The 5000-nt window shown below is 61.4% G+C and overlaps 2 non-coding genes across 2 annotated transcripts in view; both read right to left on the bottom strand.

Moving 5' to 3' along the window:
- Positions 1 to 115, bottom strand: part of LOC136426101 (5.8S ribosomal RNA) — a 154-nt gene extending 39 nt beyond the window's left edge. The window contains exon 1 of the ribosomal RNA XR_010754146.1: positions 1 to 115. This exon is cut by the window's left edge and continues 39 nt beyond it. This is a non-coding gene — a ribosomal RNA (5.8S ribosomal RNA).
- A 901-nt stretch (positions 116 to 1016) lies between these two features.
- Positions 1017 to 2827, bottom strand: LOC136426102 (small subunit ribosomal RNA). Its single transcript, XR_010754147.1, has one exon. It is a non-coding gene; the product is annotated as a small subunit ribosomal RNA (ribosomal RNA).
- Positions 2828 to 5000: the final 2173 nt, after the last annotated feature.

Below are 5000 nucleotides of genomic sequence, written 5' to 3'. Positions count from 1 at the left end.
CCGCAGAGTGCGTTCGAAGAGTCGATGATCAATGTGTCCTGCAATTCACATTACTTCTCGCAGCTGGCTGCGTTCTTCATCGACACACGAGCCGAGTGATCCACCGCTAAGAGTTGTCGTTTTTCTTTTTCGTTTCGCATCGAAAGCTTGTCTTTGCCTCTCGGCACCGTCGTTTCAGAGACGGGAAGAAGGCGCCCTTCGGAGTGAAGGACGGCGAACGAGCGGAAGGGCTGGGGGTCGCTCCGCGAACCGGGACCCGCCGCGAAGACCGCTGCGCCCCCTCGACAAAACCCGGCCGGGAAATTAGAGCCGAGGGGTCGATTGCGCCCGCCCTTCTCTTGAAGACCTCGGGGAGTGGAGCAGTCGGTCGAGACCGCCGGTGGCTGGCCGGCGGCGACCGAGAGCAGTCCTCCCCTCTGCCCAAAGGAGGCCTTGGACCGCGGGACGCCCGCTCGAAGTCCGACGCTTAAGGACAGGTCACTCGTCCGCAAGATGGATTGCATCGAGTCAGAGACCGAAACGCCGCGCCGGGGTGCCGGGGAGGAGCCGTCTCACCTAGGCCCCGCCGTGAGACTAGCAACTCAACCCCATTCCGCGCAAACCCACGACGCGACGCCCCTCCGCCAGGATATAGGTGCCCCCACTTGCGCTCGCCCGCCCAAGACTTTTCGCCGGGAGGACCTGACTCAGTCCTCGACCAGGCTACTCGGGGCGGCTCGCTGGTTTAGCAGGGTATAGGGAACGACGGGCTCACACTGAAGGCGCCCGACCAACGTTCCAAGGGGGCTGCCGGGTCCCGCCGCCAAGCGGGTCGGCATGGGCGCTCCTGGCTCTCCGCCCGCGCTCCTCCGCGAAGGAGGAGCGATTGGCGCGAGAGCAACCGTCGGAGCGCCACCTTGTCGAGGCGGTAAGGAAGAGTGAGGGTCGGAGCGGGAGGCCGGGGGCACCAGAGCCCGCTCCTTGCCACGAGTTTGGTGTGAAGTCGACGACGCGAGCGCCTCGCTTCTTCGTTTCGGTAATGACCTTCCGCAGGTTCACCTACGGAAACCTTGTTACGACTTTTACTTCCTCTAAATGGTCAAGTTTGATCGGCTTCTCGGCGCTCCTCCAGACCGTTGCCGGCCCGAGAGGGGCCGATCGACTGGCCTCACTAAACCATTCAATCGGTAGTAGCGACGGGCGGTGTGTACAAAGGGCAGGGACGTAATCAACGCGCGCTGATGACACGCATCTACTGGGAATTCCTCGTTCATGGGAGATAATTGCAATCCCCGATCCTAGCACGAAGGCGGTTCAGCAGGTTACCCGCACCTTTCGGCGAAGGCGAAAGACTCGCTGATGCCTTCATTGTAGCGCGCGTGCGGCCCGGACATCTAAGGGCATCACAGACCTGTTATTGCTCCATCTCGTCCGGCTTACTGCCGGCTGTCCCTCTAAGAAGTTGCGGCGATCGCGCCGGGATCGCCGAACTAGTTAGCATGCCAGAGTCTCGTTCGTTATCGGGATTAGCCAGACAAATCGCTCCACCAACTAAGAACGGCCATGCACCACCACCCACAGAATCAAGAAAGAGCTCTCAATCTGTCAATCCTTACTGGTGTCCGGGCCGGGTGAGTTTCCCCGTGTTGAGTCAAATTAAGCCGCAGGCTCCACTCCTGGTGGTGCCCTTCCGTCAATTCCTTTAAGTTCCAGCTTTGCAACCATACTTCCCCCGGAACCCCGAAAACTCAGGTTTCCCGGGAGCTGCCCATCGGGTCATCGAAGTAACGCCGGCGGATCGCTGGTTGGCATCGTTTATGGTTGTGACTAGGGCGGTATCTGATCGCCTTCGCGCCCACAACTTTCGTTCTTGATCAATGAAAACATTCTTGGCAAAGCTTTCGCAGTGGTTCGTCTTGCGGCGATCCAAGAATTTCACCTCTCCCGCCGCAATACGAATGCCCCGTCCGTCCCTCTTGATCATTACCTCACGTTCCGAAAACCAACGAAATAGAACCGAGGTCCTATCCATTATTCCATGCACCACTATTCAGGCGCCAGGCCTGCTTTGAACACTCTAATTTTTTCAAAGTAAACGCTCCGGCACCCCGAGGCACTCAGTTAAGAGCACCAAGGAGAATCGGCGGGGAGGGCCGGGACGAGCAGTGACACGCCCTCGCGGCGGACCGCAAGCCCGGTCCCAAGATCCAACTACGAGCTTTTTAACCGCAACAACTTTAATATACGCTATTGGAGCTGGAATTACCGCGGCTGCTGGCACCAGACTTGCCCTCCAATAGATCCTCGTAAAAGATTTAAAGTGTACCCATTCCAATTACGGGGCCTCGAAAGAGTCCCGTATTGTTATTTTTCGTCACTACCTCCCCGAGTCGGGAGTGGGTATTTGCGCGCCTGCTGCCTTCCTTGGATGTGGTAGCCGTTTCTCAGGCTCCCTCTCCGGAACCGAACCCTGATTCCCCGTCACCCGTTGCCACCATGGTAGGCACAGAACCTACCATCGAAAGTTGATAGGGCAGACATTCGAATGATCTGTCGCCGGGTGCGAAGACCGTGCGATCGGCTGGGTATCCAGAGTCACCAAAGGGACCGGGGCGAACCCCGGGGTCGGTCTTGGTCTGATAAATGCACGCCAGACCGTGAGGTCCGGCGCTTCTTCCGCATGTATTAGCTCTAGAATTACCACAGTTATCCATGTAGGATGTGACGATCAAAGGAACCATAACTGATTTAATGAGCCATTCGCAGTTTCACTGGGACAGTTTAAACTTGCACGTGCATGGCTTAATCTTGAGACAAGCATATGACTACTGGCAGGATCAACCAGGTAGCGAGGACGCCGAGGCGGCGAAAGAGCGGTCGCCGCCGGGAGAGGACCGCCGCGGCCGCGGGGCAAGCGCGGGAAGACCCGCAACTGCCGCCGCCGCCACACGGTCCCGCTCGACCGGAGCGCCGAGCGCCGCCGAGTCCGTCGCTGCCGTGAGGTGGGAACGCGCCGTGGAGATGGCCGCGAACCCTCGGGAGCCTGAGCGCAGAACTCCCGGCCACACCTGACCGTTGCTTCCCTTCAACGCCCGAGCCGTCCCGTCAGGAACGGTCCCGCACTCTCACGACCGGACGCGTCCGCCGGCAAGGCGGACGGCCGGGTCTCGAACCGCCGAGTCCGCAAGGCGTACTCGCACGCAGACGGAAGGGGCGAGCCGTCGCCGTTGGGTCCGCCGCCGCAGCGGCGGGACCCGGGCTGCCCTCCGCGGAGGGCCTGCCCCGGCGCTGGTTCCGGACGCCCGTCGGCACGCCCGTCCTCGCCCGCAGGAGCGGAGGAGCGGGCGCCTTCCAAGCCGGTTGTCGACCTCCGGCTGCCCTCGCGGGGGAGTGGCAGCCTGGTCGGCGGGGTAGCAAAACGACTGGCGAGAGAGTGTGCGATTGCTCGCCGTCGATTCCCGAGCTAGTCAAAAAACGACCACTCTCTCAGGTAGGTTGAGCGACCCACGACATGGTCAGACACCCTACAGAGCACTTTTTGAAAAACCACCGCAAGTCGGCCACGGGGTAGGCTTCGGGGGCAACGGGAGACCGGCCCCGCCGGCCGGGGGAGACCCGTCCCGGTCGACCCCGTTGCTCGGCCGCCCGCTCCACCCCGCCTCCCCGGGCCCCGCCCCACACCGGACGGACCCTGCTCGCTCGCCCGGCGGGCCCGGGGCGCCCTCCGGGCGGTCGGGAGTCGGGCGGGGCGGGGCGCTCACTCCCCCCGCCGACACCCGCCCAGGCGCCCGGTGCCAAGTCCGATGGAGCCGGCCGACGGGGCAAAGTCACCGACGACCCCGTCTTTTCTCCACGCAGGGGTCTGGCCCGTGCCGCGCCGGCCCCGTCCGCACCCTCCCGGACCCCGCTGGCCCCCCAGCCGCCGTCCGCTACGGGCTCTGGAAGAGTTGCCTAGTCAAAAAAACGACCACTCCTCTCAAGGTAGGATCGGCGACCTACACCTTGGTCAGACACCCTGGCGAAATCCGAAAGTCGGGGCAGGCCGGAAAGTCGCATGCCGTCGTGTAGCAGGCGGCCTCGGGAGCGGGGAAACACCAAACGCGGTCCGCCCGGCGGCTTCCTTCGGCCGTCAGCGCCGGCCGACCGGCCGCCAATGCTTAAGAGATGGTGGGCTACATAGGAGCGACCTGAAGAGTCGGGCTTTGTCACAGGATCGGAGTGAGTCCCCGCAGCTCTTGCGGCCCTTCTCGCGAAATCGGAGTGAGTCACCAAAGCTCTTGCGGGCTTTCTCCAAAGATCGGAGTCAGCGACGGAAGGTCTTGACGGGCTTTCTCCAAGGATCGGAGTCAGCGACCGAAGGTCTTAACGGGCTTTCTCCAAGGATCGGAGTCAGCGACCGAAGGTCTAACGGGCTTCTCGCAGGATCGGAGTCAGCGACCGAAGGTCTTTACGGCTTTCCTCCAAAGATCGGAGTCAGCGACCGAAGGTCTTAACGGGCTTTCTCCAAGATCGGAGTCAGCGACCGAAGGTCTTAACGGGCTTTTCTCCAAGGATCGGAGTCAGCGACCGAAGGTCTTAACGGGCTTTCTCCAAGGATCGGAGTCAGCGACCAAAGGTCATAACGGGCTTTCTCGCAGGATCGGGAGTCAGCGACCCGGAAGTCTTTACGGGCTTTCCTCCAGGATCGGAGTCAGCGACCGAAGGTCCTTAACGGCTTTCTCGCAGGATCGGAGTCAGCGACCGAAGGTCTTTACGGGCTTTCTCCAAAGATCGGAGTCAGCGACCGAAGTCTTAACGGGCTTTCTCCAAGGATCGGAGTCAGCGACCGAAGGTCTTAACGGCTTTCTCCAAGATCGGAGTCAGCGACCGAAGGTCTTAACGGGCTTTCTCCAAGGATCGGAGTCAGCGACCAAAGGTCTTAACGGCTTTCTCGCAGGATCGGAGTCAGCGACCGAAGGTCTTACGGGCTTTCTCCAAGGAATCGGAGTCAGCGACCGAAGGTCTTTACGGGCTTCTCCAAG

This window comes from Branchiostoma lanceolatum, assembly GCF_035083965.1.
Source record: "Branchiostoma lanceolatum isolate klBraLanc5 chromosome 8 unlocalized genomic scaffold, klBraLanc5.hap2 SUPER_8_unloc_2, whole genome shotgun sequence".
NCBI classification, from domain to species: Eukaryota; Metazoa; Chordata; class Leptocardii; order Amphioxiformes; family Branchiostomatidae; genus Branchiostoma; species Branchiostoma lanceolatum.
This window is presented reverse-complemented; position numbering and strand designations above follow the sequence as displayed.